This window comes from Thamnophis sirtalis, unplaced genomic scaffold (assembly GCF_051295495.1).
Source record: "Thamnophis sirtalis isolate CommonGarterSnake01/CBP01778 unplaced genomic scaffold, rThaSir2_p1.2 scaffold_4, whole genome shotgun sequence".
Taxonomy (NCBI): Eukaryota; Metazoa; Chordata; class Lepidosauria; order Squamata; family Natricidae; genus Thamnophis; species Thamnophis sirtalis.
This window is the reverse complement of record NW_028261384.1, coordinates 58126678-58146478: the sequence shown is the minus strand read 5'-3', so window position 1 is coordinate 58146478 and position 19801 is coordinate 58126678. Positions and strand designations below refer to the sequence as shown.

The following is a 19801-nucleotide window of genomic DNA, read 5'->3' as shown; positions in this document are numbered from 1 at the left end:
GCACAAAAAAAAGATGTCAAAATAAAAATGGACATAATTAAACATAAAATGGACCTACTAGAAAAGGAAGAACTGGCACAAAAATTTAGAGGTGCTAAACAGAATTATTTTGAAAATGCGAATAAACCAGGCAGATGGTTGGCATATAAACTGAAAAAAGAGAGAGAAACAAAGAAAATATTTCAATTAAGAGATAAACAAGGGCAAATTCAGTATGGAAATATTGAGAAAAAAAGTATTATACCAGACTACTATGCTAAGCTCTATGAACAAGAGAAGGTGGAGGAGGGACGAGTCAAAAAGTACTTACAAGATGCTAATCTCCCCCAGATATCAGATGAAATTAGAACAATGTTAGAAAGTAAAATAACAATGATGGACTTAAAAAACAAAACAATGGGAAAGCCCCAGGACCAGATGGACTACCTGTGGAATTTTACAGAACATTTGAAGAAACATTGACCCTTCCACTCCTACAAGTCATGAATGAACTGATGTCTGAGAGCAAAATACCGAAGTCATGGTCAGAAGCGTATATTACATTACTACCTAAGGAAGAGACTGATCTAACACAAATTAAGAATTATAGACCAATTTCCTTATTAAATTCAGATTACAAGCTATTTGCATCTATACTAGCTGAGAGACTTAAAAAATATCTGAATGGCTTCATCCACTCAGATCAAAATGGCTTCTTACCTAAAAGACAAATTAAAGACAACATGAGAATGATTTTGAATACTTTGAAATATTATGAGGCCCACCCCGAAAAACAAATGGCATTGATGTTTCTCGATGCGCAGAAGGCTTTTGACAATGTGAATTGGCAATTTATGTTTTTAAAACTGGAGCAGATGAATTTTGCTAAGAAATTTACTCAAACTATACGAATGATATATCAGAACCAAGCAGCAAAGATAATGGTAAATGGAGAATTAACAGATCCTATTGAAATAGAGAGGTACGAGACAAGGTTACCCATTATCACCACTACTTTTTGTCTTAACATTAGAGGTCCTAAACAGAAAGATCAGAGAAGAAGAAATAAGAGGAATGAAAATTAAGAGAGAAGAGTATAAGCTACAAGGGTTTGCAGATGACCTAGTTTTTATCCTTGAAGATCCACTAGAAACAGCACCCAAACTGCTAGAAAGAATAGAGGAATATGGAAAAGTAGCAGGCTTGAAAATAAACAAAGATTATGACAAAGAATATCCCAGCAACACAAAAGGAAGAGTTGTCAGAAACTTTGCAGATTCAAACTACAAGTAAGATTAAATATTTGAGGATATACTTATCACCTAGATGTAGCACTCTTAAGGAGGACAACTATACCAGACTAAAACAACAAATAGTGACTGATCTGATGAAATGGGAAAATCTGCACTTATCAATGATGGGAAGAATTTCTACAATTAAAATGAACATTTTACCTAGAATTCTATACCTGTTTCAGACAATCCCAATCAGATTGGGTAAGGTTTTTTTTCAAGATTTAAGTAAAATAGTTTTGAAATTTATTTGGCAAGGGAAAAAAGCTAGAATAAAACTGAAATTGCTACAAGATGCTAGATCTAGAGGAGGACTTGGCCTACCTGATTGGGAGCTATATTATCAAGCAACAAACTTGATGTGGATTAAGGAGTGGATATCATTAAAAAACTCTAGATTATTGAATGTAGAAGGTCATGATTTATTGTTGGGGGGGGCATACTTTCTTATGGTATAAGGGAACGAAAGAACATGGTTATTTTAGAAGACATTATATAAGGGAGGCGTTATTATTAAACTGGGAAAAGGTAAAAAGATTACACTACTTAAAAATTCCAGTCTGGATATCAACAATTGAAGCATTTTCATATCCAATAATATATAAAAAGGAACAAACAGTTAGATATGTTGAATTATTGAATGCAGAGGGTGAACTCAAATCTATTCAAGAGTTGAAACAAGAAGGGATAGAAATGAACTGGTATTCATATGTACAGATACAATCTAGATATAATGAAGATAAAAAAACAAAGGTTTTTACAATAAAATGACTAAGTTAGACAAAATTTTAACAGGTACTGATGAAAAAGTAATTAAAAAACTATATGGATATTTACTAGAGGTTAAATTGCAAGAACAACAAGTTAAAGAAACTATGATAGCTTGGGGAAATTTTTTTAGGTATGGAATTGACTTAGAGAATTGGCAGAAATTGTGGTCTCAAAATTATAAAATGACAATGTCTATTGCATATAGAGAAAACTTATATGTTTTACAGGTGGCATCTACCCCCAACTAGAATTGCAAGAATGTTCAAGAATAAATCAGAAAAGTGTTGGAAATGTCACCAGATACCGGGTTCATATTACCACATGTGGTGGACTTGCATTGAAGCTAAAAGATACTGGACTAAAATCCACATGTGGTTGGAGAAAATGACACACAAACAAATAGACTTTAAACCAGGTGCTTCATCAGCCATGACCCCAGTGAAGGAGTGGGGGAGTGGCCGTCATCGTCCGAGGGTCTTTAGTTCCTCGTAGGATCCCTGCTCCAGAGCTTGTCGGGTGTGAGTCCCTGCTGATGAAGTTGGACCTTGGAGGTCAAGTGGGTTTGTTGCTAACGTACCTACCTCCCAACAGCATTGCAACAACCCTCCCCTTGCTCCTCGAGTCAGTAGCCGAGTTGGCGGTAGAGTTCCCCAGGCTTATGGTTCTGGGGGATTTCAACCTGCCTACACTTGGTGAACGCTCTGATGGGGCGCAGGAGTTCATGGCTTCCATGACAGCCATGGACTTGACGCAAGTAATTTGGGGTTCGACTCATTCAGCAGGTCACACGCTTGACCTCGTATTCCTCTCGGAGCAGTGGAGACGTGATCTAGAGTTAAAAGGCATTAAGACCTTGCCCTTGTCATGGTCTGATCACTTCCTACTGAGGTTTGACTTTCGGAAACCAATCCCCCACTGTAGGGAGGGGGAACCGATTAGGTGGTTCCGCCCCAGGCGCCTGATGGACCCTATGGGATTTCAGACGGCGCTTGGAGAAATATCTGACACTCTCATCCACAATCCAGTAGAGTCCTTAGTCGCTGCCTGGAATACAGCGGCGGCGGGGGCTCTAAACCGGATTGCGCCTTTGTGATCTCTCCGAGGCAGCGGATCCAGGAGACTCAGACTGCGGGGTGAAATTATACGCCCCTCAGAGAGGGTTCGCAATTTGGGAGCCTCCTGGATCCCCAGCTGACTTTAGAACACCATTTGTCGGCTGTGACCAGGGGGACCTTTGCCCAGGTTTGCCTGGTGCACCAATTGCGACCCTACCTGGATCGGGAGGCCCTTCAGTCAGTCACTCACGCCCTTGTGACCTCAAGACTGGATTACTGTAACGCGCTCTACATGGGGCTGCCCTTGAAGAGTGTTCAAAGACTTCAGCTGGTCCAGAACGCAGCTGCGCGAGCGATTGTGGGTGCACCCAGGTACACCCACGTCACACCTATCCTCCGCGAGCTGCACTGGCTACCCATTAGTCTCCGGACCCACTTCAAGGTGCTGGTCGTTACCTATAAAGCCCTACATGGCATCAGACCTGGGTACCTGAGAGACCGCCTCCTGCCGATCACCTCCCATAGACAGATTAGATCTCACAGGTTAGGTTTTGTCCGGATTCCATCTGCCAGCCAATGTTGGCTGGCGACTCCCCGGGGGAGAGTCTTCTCTGTCGCAGCTCCAGCCCTTTGGAACGACCTCCCTGTGGAGATCCGGACCCTTACTACCCTCCCGGCCTTCCGCAATGCCGTTAAGTCCTGGCTGCTCCCGCAGGCTGGGGGGCTCTCGAAATATCTAGCCCCATGGAAACTGTGACTGTTGTGTATTTTAAAGTGTTGTTTTGTGTATTTATCCCCTTCCCTTGTTTATTGTAAGCCGCCCGGAGTCCTTCGGGAGTAGGCGGCATACAAGACCAATAAACATCAACATCAACCATCAACATCAACTCATATACAAATCAGTCAAGCTAAGTCACACACAGGCTTTGAGCAGTCTGAGTCACCAAACAGTTCCCATTGGCTGACCTGTTATCATGTCTATTCCATGTCTAACTCTCATACACTGACACTCTTCCCTTCATGACTAGAATAGACATAAAACCGAATAACCTAAATATATTTCAGAGACCTGTATTTTAAGACCTAAATTCAGATCTTCCTGGGGGCGTGGCCTGTTGCCGAGGAGGGCTCAACCGAGCTCCTCTCAGGGATCTGGTCTGTATATCTAAATAAGATCATAGATATCACCCCTTTTTGGCTAAGGAAGGGGCAGGGAGTAGCTCTGTATGCTAGGGTCTATTCGTAATCCACAGCCTTTTCTTTTTTTTTTGGCTGTGGACAGAGATTAGATCCAGCGGGAGCGGAGCTTTTATCTCCAGCCAGTTCTTCTCAGCTGCCTTTTTTGGCAGCCCCAGACAGGCTAGCCCCCCCCCCCCCAGGACAAAGCAAAGTTTTTTTCAAGCTAGGTTAATACGGGCGGGTCCCACTCCTGTGAGATTTATGCTTTTATTACTATCTTAAATACCAGCACCATTCGTCTTAGAGACTTCTTTGTCTAAATGGACTTCAAAATGGCGATTTCCCCCCGTTGGTGATTGATAGTAGATGTACTTAGCCGGTTTTACCTTCCTGCAGACCGCTCCTTAACAAAATAAACTCTTTTTCTTTGGAAACAGAGGGGAGCAAAAGCGCTGCTTATCTGTTTATTTATTATGGCACCCAGATCAAAGAAGCGTCTTGCTACAAATGAGAATTTTTAACACAGGAATATTTCTTTAAAATGTTTAATGATTTTAAAAAAGAAATTAAGGAATTTGTATTGGAACTATATGATGATTTAAAGTCTAAAATTAACCAAATGAAGGCGAATACGTTCGCAGCCGTGTCTGCCCTGTCAGATTATTCTGCTGAAATAGAGAATAAATTGGAAAGCTTGGAGAAGGCTAATTTTAATTTGACTACTAATATTCAAATATTACAACAAAAAATTAGAGACACTGAAGAACAGCTCATGATGATAAATTTTAATAGGAAGGCATTTGCAATAAGAGTTAGAGGATTCCGTGAAAAGGAGCAAGAGAATCTGAAACAGACCTTTGCTGAAGCCTTCAGCCATGCGGTGGGAAGCCCGGGACTTAACTTTGATTGGCAGATTCGGAAAATCTATCGCCAGAACTCATTGGTAGCGGAACAGCGACAGCTCCCGAGGGACATAATTATATATTTCTCCACAAAAGAATCCAGAAATGCGATTGTGCAAAAGTTTCATAATAACAGTCTCCGAGTTGATGACCAGGACCTGATTGTCTTCAAAGATATTCCTTTCCAGATGTTGAGAGCAAGAAGGGACTACGCCTTTTTAACTAAAGAGCTTAGGAGTCAACAGATTCGATACAGATGGGAGGCCCCTGCCGGCATTACGGTCACATTTGAGAATCAAAGATTTTGTCTTAACTCTGTTTCGGAGGCCCGAGATTTCTATCGTAGGACTTTGAAGGCGGGACTTCCTGACTCACTTGGAAGAGAGGAGAGACAAGCGGAAGGAGAAGGCAAATGGCAGGCCGCGTGGCTGCAAGATGGAGGGGGTAGCCTTTCCTCCCTCGGAGAAGCAGAAAAACGGAGATCGAGAATTTAGACATTTTAAAATATTTGCCAAAGTTGTGGACCGAATGGGGGTTTGCGACCTCTCTCCGGTAGAAAAAGCGGATTAATTCTTATTAGAAGGGAAAGTTGGGTGAAATTACTTTGAGCTAGATCTTAAACTAATGTCAGCATAAATTTGATAGTGGTAAACATCAATAGCAGTAGACTTATATACCGCTTCATAGGCCTTTCAGGCCTCTCTAAGCGGTTTACAGAGAGTCAGCATATTGCCCCCAACAATCTGGGTCCTCATTTTACCCACCTCGGAAGGATGGAAGGCTGAGTCAACCCTGAGCCGGTGAGATTTGAACCGCTGACCTGCTGATCTAGCAGTAGCCTGCAGTGCTGCATTTTAACCACTGCGCCACCTTGGCTCTACATCAGACAAGCAAGGGATGAGGGTAAAATATATGCGGAATGATTTACGTTGTTTAAAGCTTATTAGAAGAGGAAAGCCGGTTGGGATTATCTTAAGATAGATGTAAAATGAATGCGGAATGAATTATGTTGTTTAAATTTTGTTAGAAGGGACTACTTTAAAACAGAAGGTTAACTGACTTTTGTTGAAAGTATTATTTGAATATGTGGAATGATCCATGCTATTTAATTCTTATTAGAAGGGAAAGTTGGTTGAAATTACTTTGAGCTAGATCTTAAACAAATGTCTGCATAAATTTGATAGTGGTAAATACCAGACAAGCAAGGGATGAGGGTAAAATGCATGTGGAATGATTTACGTTATTTAAATCCTATTAGAAGAGAAAGTCGGTTGGGATTATCTTAAGATAGAAACTGATTTTTGTGTAAAGTAATACTTGATCTACGCTGCTTAAACTTTACTAAGAAGGGGAAGCTTGGTTAGATTATTTTGAATTATTGTTTGAAAAGGAGGTTAAGAAAGATTATTTACGCTGTTTAAATTTTATTAGAAGGGAAAGTTTGATTATTCTTCTGTAAAGTAATATTTGAATATGTGGCATGAACCACGTTGCTTAAATTTTATCGGAAGGGATCAATTTTGGTTAGACTGTATATTGATGCCTACACAAATTTGTATAAATGTTTACCTGAATATAAGGTTTAGGAAGAGGAACGGGAGAGTCTACAGAAGGTTGGGGTAAATAACAAAGAAGTAAGAACGAGAATAAAATATAGATAGAATGACTTATACTATTTAAGCATAGATAAAGATGGGTGGCTGAGATCAACACAAAGAGTGGTTTCTTTTTTTTCTTCTTTATTTTCTTTTCTCTTTTCTTTTCTTTTTTTGTTTTCTTGTTTTTCTTTCTTTTGACATATTACTTTTATTTTTAATCCATATGTATACAAGATATTTTAGACAGAAGGTAGTGCCAGGTGTGGGCCCTGGGAAGTCGGGAGGATTAGGGATGGGGATTTGTGTGGGGGGGGTGGGGGGGCGTTAAAATAGTCTCAATAAGAACAAGAATGTATTTATATACGGTGGTTTTTTTTTTTCTTTTCTCTCTTTTTTCTTTCTTTATATATATAAAGAATATATATTTTTCCCCCTTGGTTTATTTTACTTTTATCAGATTAAACAACACTCGAATAAAGGCATACACCAAGGAGGGAGATAGAGGGAAAGAAGAGGGAGGAGTAAGGAAGGAGTAAGGGGAATGTAAGGAGGGCGTGTGGGGAGTAAGGGGAGAAGGAAGGTTTGAGGGGAAAGGGAAGTAGGAGGGGAGTGTTAGAGGGAGAAAGGAAAGTTGGAGGAGGTAGATGGGGTGTATGGAGGATGGAAGTGTTAGGTGGGGTTGTGAATGATGAGTTGTGTTCCTTTTTCTTTTGTTTTTTTTTCTTTTTTTTTCTTTTTTTATAGTAAATACCCTGTATATAAGTGATTGCAAATGGAATGTGAAAATGAATAAAATATATTTAAAAAAAAAAAAAGACCTAAATTCACAGTTCCCTTCGAATACCCGAGAATCTTTTTTATACCTATCCAATGCAATTGCATCAGTGCAGCAGTAAAGCAACTCAAGATGCTTACTGCACAAGCTATATCTTGCCTGGACCACTGTGACAGATATAGCAAGCTTCCTATTGTTGACTGGTATATCTCTTGAACACAGACTTAACTTTTGTCCTAACTCAAATTTCATTAGCAGAATACCTGTTGGGTGGAATCCCCTTGTTCCATCACTTTGACCTGCATGACATTGATTGCTCTTGTGTTTCAACCCTCTATTGCTTCATATCTGAGTCATAATCTTCTCCTGACTGCTTCTCTTATTCTTTTTCAGTTTCTCCTCCCTGAATGCTGGCACAGTCACTAAGTGAGTTACCATCACTAAGTGGATCATTCAAAAAATTGGCATCAATTCTGTTCCAATTTTGCATTGCAAAACTAGCAACCTGGAAATGACTATTCCTTTGCTCCCATCGCTAAAGTGATAGCTCTTTCAGCCAGGCTCATAGCCTGTAAACCTGAGCGTTCTAGCTTTTGACCTTTTCTCCTATTTACTTTTGGAATATGCACCCACGCATTGCTTCCAAAAACCCTTACATGTGCCAGAGATGGTTTTCTCCCACATGGAGCATTATTAATAGAGGAACTCCACAGCCTATTGAATAAATAATTAGCAGTCAATGTGGCTTCAGCCCAATATGGCCTACTCAGATCAGAATTCTCCAGTAGTGAGTCCTTCATTGTTTGTAAGACTCCATTCTGTCTCTCAGCCATGCAATTATCAGCTGCTATATACAGATTTGTACGTCTGTGTTTTATTCCTGTCCGAACCACTGTTGAAAACTTGCTGACATGAATTCTGAACGTCTGTCAGTTTGCAGCTGACATACCTGTTGTTAATACCTTCTTTCGACGAAGCTTACCAGGGGTGAGCTGCTATGGGTTTGCCTGGGTTCGGGACAACCTGTAGATAATGTTATGGCCAGTTCAGAGACCCTCCAAATCCCACTCCTGGCTGGCCAACCCTGCCCCACCTACCCCTCCCACCCCACCCCTCTCCTCCCAGAAGTCTCCCTGTGGCCCATTTTGGATGTGGGATAAGTGCAGGGCCCACGTGGAGGCTCAGGGAGGGGGAAAATGGGCTTTCTGGAAGTTCCAGAACCAGGGGAAGCAGTTTTTGCCCTCTGGGTGTCAAGAAAAACTTCTGGAGCCTGGGGAAGGCAAAAACGCCCTCCCTGCCATGGTGCAGGAGGCCAATTAGGCCATGCCCACCATGGCCACACCCACCCAGCAACTGGGCAGAGAACCTATTGCTGAAATTTTTGAAGCCCACCCCTGAAGATTACCCATTGCTTAAAAATCTGTAGCACCTCTACTTTACCCCTTTAGTAAATAGCAGAAGCCAAATCTGCTGTAGTCATCAACAATGACCAGTGAGTATTTTGCTCTTCCTAAACTGGCTTGCATTGGCCCAACCAAATCTGCATGTACCAGCTCTTGTTGCCTGCCTTGTGCTACTTTTGCTTACTGGAAATGCCTTGGACTTTGTTGACTTACATATAGCACAATCCATTTTAAGTTCAACCCTTCTCCAAACTATTGCAACTTTTGCAAAACTCTGAAGCTGGCATGGCCAAGCTTTCTGTGCAAGAGATGAACATAGGAAGCATGTTGTGCCACATTTCTAAATGTTTGAGCACATTGAACCTTTGTTCCTGCAACACACAAAAATTATTCTGTTTTATGCTTGTGCATATACACTTCCATTTTTCTTTATGAGACACCTCCCATTTACAAATGGGAGGTGGTCTCAAATCCATGCTTGTCTAAGCTAGATACACTCAGTAAATTATGCTTCATTTCAGGCACACATAATATATCGTAAAACATTTGCTTCAAACATGGAACCAGGACAATGCCTTTTCCAATAAGTCTAGCCTTCTGGCCATTCGCCAAGACAACTGCATCTCTTCCAGTTGGATCCATCCTGAAAAACAATTTAGAATTATTAACAATTGTTTGACTAGTCCCATTGCCTATTAACCATTTGTCACTGCTATTACAATTTCTAACTTTTGCAATAGCAATTTGTCCATCTGTTGTTGTTTCTTGCAAATAGTTTTTCTTTGCAAACAGTCCTTCTTTAAATGTGTCATTTTACCACTGATGAAACACCACCATTGTTTCTGGTCTAATCTTTGCTAGACTATAATCTTCTATTATTTTTCTGGACTCTGCAGACAGATAGTCTGTTACATTTCTCTATGCAGACGTCTGCTGCAGTTCTCTCTCTGCTCCTTGGGCCCCCACCTCAGGAATTTCTCTTTGTGTCTTTTCCTAAAATGGCATTTTGTTCTCCTCAGAAATTAAACAGGCTTTAAGGGTCTCCAAACACAACTCCTGCTCTGGTTTGCATTCAAATATAGCTGAAACAATGTCCCACATTTCATCAAGACTGTTTAACACCAACAACACTTTCTGGAATTCAGGAATCTGCATTCCACACTGTTCTAACTCAACAAATAGAGTTTGCATGTGCAACAAATGTCTTTCCACAGATTCTTGTGGTTGCAACCAGGCTCTGTATAATTGTTTTGATAATTGCACAATATTGCCAGTGGTGGGTTTCAAAAAGTTTTAGAACCTATTCTGTAGGTGTGGCTTGTTTTGTGAGAGTGGCTTGGCAGTCATGTGACCGAGTGAGAGTGGTGTCGCGATCATGTGACTAGGTGGGAGTGGCTTGGCAGTCATGTGATCGGGTGGGAGTGGCCAAGTTGATGTCACTGAATTCTTTATCCTAATGAATGACCTACAAAAAGAAGATATAAAAAAGGAAATTTATTATTTTGTGCACTTACTACTTAAATAAGAATAAAATAAGTACACAAAACAATAAAACAGCTACTTACAGAGGAAAGATGACTGTCCTTCAACATCACTGATCACCTTGCTCCAATGAATGATCTGCACAAAGAGACACAGAAAGAAAGACTTTAATTGCATGCTCTATTACATTAAGGATGAAACCAGCACACAAAAACAATAAAAGAGCTACTTACAGAAGGAAGATGACTGTCCTTGCCAGTCTTCAACATCATTGACCACCTTGCTCCAATGAATAGCCTGCACAAAGATGAGAAAGAAAGGAAGACTTTAATTGCATGCACTGCATCAGGATGAAATCAACACCCAAAACAACAAAACAGCTACTTACAGAGGAAAGATGACTGTCTTTGCCAGTCTTCAACACCATCACCTCACCACCTTCCTCCAATAACCTGCACAAAGAAGAGACACAGAAAGGAAGACTTCAATTGCATGCACTTACAACTTACATAAGAATAACACAATGAAAGAGATACACTCAAGTACTTGTTTGTGTGGTTTTGTGGTTGAAGATGTTTCCAGATTGTTATTAGGCTTCCAGACTTTTCAGTTGCACTTTTCTTGGTCTTCAGCTGTGGATCATCAGCCATGTGATGGTATGCTCTGAGCCACTTTTTGACTGAAGGAATTGAGTCCCATCTCTCAACAGGCATGCCAACAATGCTTATAGTCATCACATTACTAATGTTTGGAACAGTTAGGCAGATTCTTTGCTCTGAACATATGAGGTTCATTTTTGAGAACCCCCTTTCCACCTCTTCTGAACTAAGAGCAATTGTCCTGACAATATCTCTAGCTTTTTTGATACTGTCAGGAATTTTGTAGTTCTTTGGATCTTTGATCACATTTTCCAAAAAATCTCTGTAGTCGTTCAAATCAATTTCATGATTAAACATTTCGCCAAATTCAATCAACCCTTTCTCTGCTTCTGCCCATGGAATGACTACATCTTCAATGTTCCAGTAATCCGGCTCCAAATATGTGAGAAATTGTAATTTGTTTGCATCTGGCAATTGACTACCTGTTTTTAGATGGTTGCAATCCATCAGACTTTTCTTCAAATTGGTGATGATGCTTGCCAAAAGATTTTTATGAGGAAGGGCAACAAATTGTTGATTTGGAACTAATGTTATATTTTTGAAGGCTTCTGAAGCTAGCATTCCGTCAACCTTTTTTTCATATGGGCCTTTTCTCCATCTAAGCATTTCAAATGCTTTAATTGATTGCATAACCAATTTTTCAGCCTTCATGATATCTGTCTTTCTCCCCTACAGGGCATTTGACAGAAAAGAAATCTCATTCAGAATATCAATCATGAGGGCCAAATCATTCAAAAAATTTAAAATTTTAAAGCGGGCAGCCAGGCCTGGGAATCTTTCATTGCCCAGAAAAAACTGATGTAGCACTAGATAAGCATGGCACACAGCTATGGTTGACCTTAAACTACAGGCAGCCCATCTTGGTCCCAAAACTCTGCCAATCTTCATGATTTCAATGCCCAGTTGTTCAGAGATTTGGAAAAGTTCATTGTGGCTCTTGCAGGATTTATGAAAAGTGGTATGTATCTTGTCAAGAATATCTTGAAGTGGTTGACTTGTTTTATTTCTTTTATCGCATCATCCAGCACAAGTTGGAGGCGGTGGTTCAAGCAGTGCCAGATTACAATGTTTGGGAAGTCTTGAACTATTCTGGTGCTGACTCCAGATTTTCTCCTAAGCATAACGCTGGCACCATCGAGGCAGAATGCTATTAAATTCTTCTGCAGATATTCAGTGGTAAACCCAACTTTACGTAAGCTTCCCATCACTGCAGAACATATGGTCTCCACATCTTGTTTCTCCAATTCCAACAGCTCAAAGAAAATGGTTGCTGGGCATCCTGAATCCTCAATTTTAACAAAAACTATCAGAACTGCTTTCATTGATAGTGTTGAAGCTTCATTGATGATTAAACCTTTAGATTCTTTACAATAATGCTAGCAAACATGGTGGTTTTAATTTTGTTTGCAATGAATTCAACTATTTTCACTGTGGATCTTCGTGAATGCAAGCCTCCTCCCACATCTACTCCAATCACAGTTAGCAAATCTACCTCCCTTCGATGTCTGAGAATGGTCTGCATCTTTGTGCCAGATTGTAAGCAGTAAAAAATATTTTGATAGTACTGGATAAATATTTGTCAGTTGACTTATCTATGGATTTGGTTAAAGCATCCTGCTCCTGTTGTTTACTGTTCTCTCTACAAATAAGGTGTGCTTTTGATTGAAAATGGTCCTTCATTTTTTTTTCCTAAGAGATGCTTGCTGATTCTCCTTATTTGTCCCTGCTGCCTCAACCTGGAATTTTTTCCATTTTCTGGCAACATGAACACCTTTCTCTAATAAGAACCTGTGTTGTGCGCAGTACTTACAACCTAACATTTTGCTGGATACTGCCAGTCCATTAAAGGTCACTAAAATGTATAAGCAAATATTACTAGTATTTGATCATTATTAATGTGTAGATAACTGTGGGACATTACACCAGCACACCAACCTATGACAGCAGGAGGAAAACATCAAAAGAATAACAATAGTTTTCCCCAAAAAGAATGAAGAAGAAACCAGTTTTTTCCCTAACCCTAAGGACAGGAAAGACAAAGCCACTGGAATAAAAGCCATCAAGGCATTGTGGGAAGTATAAAGGACAGTGCCAGAAAGCTCACAGAACCAGAAACAGTGGTTTCCCCCTTTAAGAAAATACCAGACAAAAACAATAGCTGAAAGGAAAATTTTAAGTACACCCATTAAGACAAAGGCTAAAAATAGCTTGCCTGGAACTCCCCTTTTCTTGTTTCCTGGCAGAACTAACCCCCATGATAGGAACCTGACCTGCCCATACTAAAGCAGCCACTTTGGATTTCCTGCAGTGACGTTACTTCCATGACGGTGAAGAAATAGTAGCTCTACTAGCTTTGTTCAAGTTTCTGTTGTGAAGATCCTGAAAAAGGATGAGTTGAACCTGGAAGGATCAACAGGAGAGAGGGGAAGCCTGGGTGCCAAAGGAGGAAGCAAGCAACTTCCCTATCGGATGAGGGAAAACCCCTTGGAATCACCGGAGAAGAAATCAGCGTCCATGGCCGATTTTGGATAGTGACTACCGCACATGAGGGAGAGAAAATAGCAACACAGCGGCATTGGTGAGAATATTTAAAACAACTAAAATGATATAAATTCTATTAAAGACTAATTGAGCTAGAATTTTGTAGTATTTAGGGTCCCGAGGCTGAAGATGAAAGAATGTAATCCAGCCACGGATAGCTGAACCAACAAAAGTTTATTGAACAAAGCATTCCATAGATAGCAGAATGAACAGCAGAATCAACAGCAAAAATATTAATCATGAAACATCATTCTTATAGTTTTTGCAGCTTCTTAGTTCTACCTACTTTACGTGTTATATCATTATTGGTTAACAAGTCTCCAAGGCACAATAATTGGTTAGTCCTTACATCATTGGTGTTCGTGAGAATGTGCATGTTGTTGCAGCTGAATGAATCAAGTGTTACCATTCAAATGAGTAAAATGTTGCAGGTTTACTTTGTATCACCCCGTGTCCTTATTTATGCCTGGGAAACACACAGCAAAGAATAGCTGACAAGCAAATATTTTCTGCAGATTGCTGCAGTTTGTTCTTATACGTGTAACCTCAGTTCTAAGGACCATTCAGATGATTCACTGTAAAAACTACAAATTTCAAAGCTTTGAAACGAGCTGGATACAGCTTAATATTGGCAGCTACAAGAAGAGGGAAAGCAAGCAATTTCCTATAGCAATAGAAGGTTTGGAATGACTTAAGAACAGAAGGAGAGAGGAGAGGGTTGGACAATAAAGAGAAATTGGAGCCAGACAAAACAGTGAAAATTGTGAAGAAGAGGAGAGAACTATTTTGGAATACTCGAGAGAAACTGAAATATAGAAAAGCAAATATTGAACTTTTCAGAGGAAAAAGAAAAACTCTATATGAAAGAAGAGTAACACTGCCATCTAGTGGAGAAAGAAATAAGAATTAAATACAGGATTGCTGATGCAATCTGGGAAACGATTTTGTTTTTTATTTTTGGGGATCTCTGAAATCGGATTTTAAAAATAGAAGAACATTGAAAGAAGAAATATAAATATAAGCTGAATTGTGGTGAGATAAAATATTGTTAAATGGTACTGAATCATATTATATTTGGAAGAGAGTGTGTAGAGGTTATATGAACTATTGGTGAACTATTAGAGATACTTTGAAATTATCAATGTTATAAATAGATGACATAATATTATATAAGAATTAAAATTAAGGATTTATTAGCCTAAACATATTGTATATCTAGAGAATAGTAAAAAAAATAGTAATATAGTGTTGAAGTGGGAAATGTAATTATTTGTAATTATTGAAGAGACAATATAAGATTGCATACTGAATCAAATTAAGAATGTGTTAGGTTAAATATATTCAATATATATTCAATATTGCATGAATGTTGTATGGATTGACTTGCATACTAACCCGAATATATAGAAATTAACTTGTGAGATTGTAGGACTGAATGATATTCAATTGAATTTAAATGTGCATGGAAGAGGGAAAGTTCAAAGACTGAAAGGGCTGGTATAAGAGAGGGGAAACAAGCAGTGGGCAGAGAGAAGTATACCTTATTGTGGGGAAAAATTGTAAGGAAATTAAAATAAAAAATGACAAGTACAACAACAATTAGTAAAATGAATAGAAAGGCAGCATCCAATCCAACATCAGCAACATCTTCACCCTCAAATCAAGGGCACAATTGAGAGCACACTGGATATAGAGAAAGTGAGTTCAACAATGAACCTTCAGCGTATGCAAGATGCATTAGCAATGATACAAGAAACAATGCTGAAAACACAAGAAACAATGACAAAAACACAAGAAACAATGACAAAAAATCATGCAGAAACTAGGAGAAATCATAAAGAAATTAAACTAGAAATGGGAGAAATGAAGAATGAGATTAGAAGAATAGATATAGAATAGGGAAAATACAAAGTGAAATAACAAAAAATGAAAAAAAAAGTAGAAACAAAGGTAGAAAAAGCGGAGAAGAGAATAGAGATGGTAAATGAGAAGCTGACTACATTAAACAGACAATTAGGGGGAAAATAGTGTTTTGGAACTCGAAAAAGCTGGCTTCTTTCTGCGCTTTCAAAATATAGTAGAAGAAAAGGAGGAGGATTTAGGGGAAACAATCACAGAGATTGTTGCGAACATAAAAAACAAACAAGAAACGAGAAGGGACATAGGTGAGGTGTATCGAATCCACACAAATTATGCCAACAGACACAGGCTCCCAAAAGAAACCCATGTACGCTTTACTAGAAAATCGGTAAGAGATGAAGTATATAAGAAAGTGAGAGAAGAACAAAATAACATATAAAGGAAGAGAGATACAAATCCTGAGACAAATCCCAAAAATAGTGAGAGACCAGAGAAGGCAATATCAGTTCCTTATACAACAACTAATAAAGTACAATGTAATGTTCAGATGGCTTACACCAGAGGGAGTGATGATTACCTGGCAGGATAAAAGATATAAAATAGACACAGTCAAGAAAGCACATGAGTTCTTTGAACATCATTTCACTGCTGAGGAAGAACAAGAAAATAAAGAGGAACCAGAGTAAAAGGTCAAAAAGAACAGTCAGTTGAAAACAGGGAGGAAGAAAGAGAACAAAGAAGACAGGAAAGAGAACAAATAGAACAAGAAGGTAGTAAAATAGGAATAGAGACAAGAAACACAAGGAAACTAAGGGCGGTACACAAATAACACAATGGAACAATAAATTAAGTTACTCTCACTAAATATAAATGGATTAAACTCACTGGAAAAGAGAAGGCAAACTTTGACTAGATTACAAAAAATGAATATGGACATAGTATGCCTTCAAGAGGTACATATTAAAAACCAATATAACAAACTACTAGAATATCTAAAGTTAGGAAAATTATTTACAACGTTAGCACACAAAAAGAGGAATTGCAATATACATCAAGGAATGGATAAATGAAAAAAAAATGCAGATGAAAAGGGGAGGATTTTAATGATAGAAATAGAAACAGAACAAAGAAAAATTCTTCTCACAGCAATATACACCCCAAATAAAAACAAAAAAGAATTTTACAAGAAGATCCATCAAAAAATAAAAGAAATAGAATATGAGGATATATGTCTAATTGGTGACTTCAATGCTATAACAGATATCAACGATGGCTACAAGAGTAACAAGAGAAATAAGAAAAAAAGAATGCTACCATCTACCTTTTTCGAAATGGTGCAGGAATTGAGCCTGAAACATATATGGAGAGAAAGGAATATAGGAAACAAACAATTTACATATTATTCAAACCCCAACAAATCATGGTCAAGGATAGATATGACTTGGTGAATCCAAGAATTGAGAAGAGATACAGAACAGATTGAAATAATGACAAACACCTGGGCGGATCACAACCCAATAAAAATAACATGGAAAGGACCAAAAAAGAAAAAGAGATGGTCAATGAATCAAAGAATAGTGAAAGATAAAGAATATATAAAAATGATGGAAAGAGAATTGAAACTTTTCTACGAAGTAATTAAGAAAGAAGAAACATTGTTACAAAATTTATGGGATACTACAAAAGCTTTTACAAGAGGGTTGACAATAGTGTATTTGGCAAGGAAAAACAAGAAAAAGAGACAAAAACAAGAATCATTAGAGAAAGAACTTAAAAAATTGGAAATGGACCTGCAAAAAAACCCCATAAGAATCAAAAACAAAGGAGAAAAAAGAACTAATAAAACACAAATTAAATTTGATGACACAAGAAGAGATGGCCCCAAAAAAATCAAATTTGCAAAACAAAACTATTTTGAAAATGCGAATAAACCGGGAAGATGGTTAGCACACACATTGAAAAAAGAAAAATACATCACTTACAAGATGAAAGGGGAAATATACAATACCAGAAAGAGGGGGAAAATAGTACAGAAATTTTTCAAGAATCTGTACAGCAAAGAATACAAGACAGTATCGAACAATACTTAAATACAAGGAATCTACATAAAATTGAAGAGAGAAGAGAAATGCTAAACAAAAGATCACAGTGATAGAATTAAAGGAAGCATTGAAGAGACAAAAAATAATAAAACACTGGGCCCAGAAGGTATACCTGTAGAATTTTATAAAGCCATGCAAGAGCAGACAGAAACAGTGATTTTAGACTTATTTAATGAAGCATTTATAGAAGCAAAGTTATCAAAATCATGGAGGGAAGCATATATAACATTGATACCCAAAGAGGATTTGGACAAATAATAAAATTACAGACCAATTTCTTTACTAAATGCAGATTATAAAATCTTTACATCAATAATGGCAGTTCGAATTAAAAAAAATATTACATGAAATTATCGACACAGATCAAAATGGCCTCTTACCAAAACATCAGTTAAAAAACAATAAGGATAATTATAAATACATTAGAATATTAGATTAGAATTAGATTAGAAGGTTTATTTATATGCCGCCCTTTTCCCTGGGGGGACTCAGGGCGGCTCACAATCCAAAGGAAGGGGGGAAAACAGACTTTTACATATAAGACAATACATGATTAAAACACAACATTCATATCATTCGGGCGGGTTACAATCTTTAGCCCCAGGCCTGACGGGATAGCCAGATTCTAAGGGCTGTGCGGAAGGTCTGGAGGGTGGTGAGGGTACGAATCTCCATGGGGAGATTGTTCCATTGGGTCGGAGCTACCACCGAGAAGGCTCTCCTCCGCGTGGTTGCCAGTCGGCATTGGCCAGCGGATGGAACTCGGAGGAGGCCTAATTGATGAGATCTAATAGGTCGTGTGGAGGTGATCGGCAGTAGGCGGTCTCTCAAGTACCCAGATCCACTACCATGGAGGGCTTTATGGGTGGCAAGTAGCACCTTGAAGCGTATCCGGAGATCGACAGGTAGCCAGTGCAGCTCGCGGAGGATAGGTGTTACGTGGGTGAAGCGAGGTGCACCCACAATCGCTCGCGCGGCCGCATTCTGGACTAGCTGAAGTTGCCGAATACTCCTCAAGGGCAGCCCCATGTAGAGCACATTGCAGTACTCCAGCCTAGAGGTCACAAGGGCACGAGTGACTGTTGTGAGAGCCTCCCGGTTCAGGTAGGGGCGCAACTGGTGCACCAGGCGAACCTGGGCAAATGCCCCCCTGGTCACAGCTGACAAATGGTGTTCGAAAGTCAGCTGTGGGTCCAGGAGGACTCCCAAGTTGCGGACCCTGTCTGAGGGGTGTAATGTTTGACCCCCCAGCCTGAGCGATGGAATACTTGCCAAATTGGCGGGAGGGAAACACAACAGCCACTCGGTCTTATCCGGGTTGAGCACGAGTTTGTTAGCCCTCATCCAGTCCCTAACAGCTTCAAGTCCCTGGTTCATCACGTCCACCGCTTCATTGAGTTGGCACGGGGCGGACAGATACAGCTGGGTATCGTCCGCATACTGGTGGTATTTTATCCCGTGCCGCCGAATGATCTCGCCCAGCGGTTTCATATAGATGTTAAAAAGTAGGGGAGACAAGACCGAACCCTGCGGCACCCCATATGTTAGGGGCCTAGGGTTCGATCTCTGCCCTCCAACTAACACCGACTGCGACCTGTCCAAGAGGTAAGAGGAGAACCACTGCAAAACAGTGCCTCCCACCCCCACCTCTCGCAGTCGTCGCAGAAGGATACCATGGTCGATGGTATCGAAAGCCGCTGAGAGGTCAAGGAGAACCAGGATGGAAGCATAGCCTCCATCCCTGGCTCTCCAGAGGTCATCGGTCAATGCGACCAAAGCGGTTTCTGTGCTGTAGCCAGGCCTGAAGCCGGACTGGAATGGGTCGAGATAGCTAGCTTCCTCCAAGGCCCACTGGAGCTGAAAGGCCACCACCTTCTCAACAACCTTCCCCACAAAGGGGAGGTTGGAGACTGGACGGTAATTGTTAAGAACGGCTGGATCCAAAGATGGTTTCTTCAGGAGGGGTCTCACCACCGCCGCTTTAAGTGCGGGGGGAAAGACCCCCTCCCAAAGGGAGGCGGTAACAACCGCCTGGATCCAGCCCCGTGTCACCTCCCTGCTGTTGACAACCAGCCAGGAGGGGCACGGGTCAAGTACACATGTGAAGGCACTCACAGCTCTCATGGCCTTGTCCACGTCCCCAGGGGCAACATCCTGAAACTCAACCCAGCGATGGTCTGCCAGATTATCCCCTTGTGCCTCA

At 39.9% G+C, this 19801-nt stretch overlaps 1 long non-coding RNA gene and 1 pseudogene across 2 annotated transcripts in view; both read right to left on the bottom strand.

The window, feature by feature from the left end:
- Positions 1-9500: 9500 nt before the first annotated feature.
- The window catches only part of LOC148045862 (uncharacterized), a 43494-nt gene continuing 33193 nt past the window's right edge, over positions 9501-19801 (bottom strand). For both annotated transcript variants that reach the window (XR_015696382.1, XR_015696381.1), the window contains exons 2-5: positions 10825-10888; positions 10670-10733; positions 10520-10574; positions 9501-10419 (exon numbers count right to left, since the gene is read on the bottom strand). This is a non-coding gene — a long non-coding RNA (uncharacterized LOC148045862). The remainder of the gene's footprint in view (positions 10420-10519; positions 10575-10669; positions 10734-10824; positions 10889-19801) is intronic.
- On the bottom strand, positions 10975-12417 carry LOC148045863 (E3 SUMO-protein ligase KIAA1586 pseudogene; annotated as a pseudogene).